This window comes from Dipodomys merriami, unplaced genomic scaffold (assembly GCF_024711535.1).
Source record: "Dipodomys merriami isolate MVZ:Mamm:240054 unplaced genomic scaffold, mDipMer1.0.p SCAF_2, whole genome shotgun sequence".
Lineage (NCBI taxonomy): Eukaryota > Metazoa > Chordata > Mammalia > Rodentia > Heteromyidae > Dipodomys > Dipodomys merriami.
Window position 1 is genome coordinate 32,185,952 of NW_027203381.1, and position 623 is coordinate 32,186,574.

Consider the following 623-nt stretch of genomic DNA (forward strand, 5'->3'; position numbering starts at 1 on the left):
TAAGGAGCTGCTACTAAAAGTGCCTGCTACCAAGTTCAGCTGAAGATTCCTAATAGATTACCAGTCAGGACCACTACAAGGAGCACCTGACAAATTTGCCACTGGCCTAAAATTATAATAGTTATCATTTATATATGTCATGCACTGGACAAAGATATTCAATTATTTAAATTTTATCTTCATAATAACACTAACTTGCTATAATCTTCAAATAACAGAAACCTGATTCAAGCTTACTTAAAGAAGATCCTCTTGGTTCATGAGTTTAATGATTGGGTATTCGCACACTGTGTCATATATATGACTCCCTCACATCTCGTTATGAAGTCAGTTCATTAACCTTCTGATGTGAAAAACAAAAACAGCTTTGCTTAAAGAATAGGAAATTGTACTGATTCATATAATAAGAGGTACAATAAATAGTATATCATTGACTTCAGGCATAGTTTGATCAGGGTTTCCTTTCCATTTCTTTGCCACTCTCTTTGTCTTATTTTTATTATTTTATTTTACCTGAAACACTAGAGCTTGAACTCAGATCATGCACTTAGTAGGCAAGTATTCTACTACTTCAGCCACACTTTTAGTGCTTGATTCTCTTTAATTCTGTGACTTCAGTGATG

General features: G+C 33.9%; 1 non-coding gene across 1 annotated transcript; it reads left to right on the plus strand.

The window, feature by feature from the left end:
* The first annotated feature begins 246 nt into the window (after nucleotides 1–246).
* Nucleotides 247–349, plus strand: LOC138832724 (small nucleolar RNA U13). The gene has a single exon (XR_011373659.1). It is a non-coding gene; the product is annotated as a small nucleolar RNA U13 (small nucleolar RNA).
* The last annotated feature ends 274 nt before the right edge of the window (nucleotides 350–623 follow it).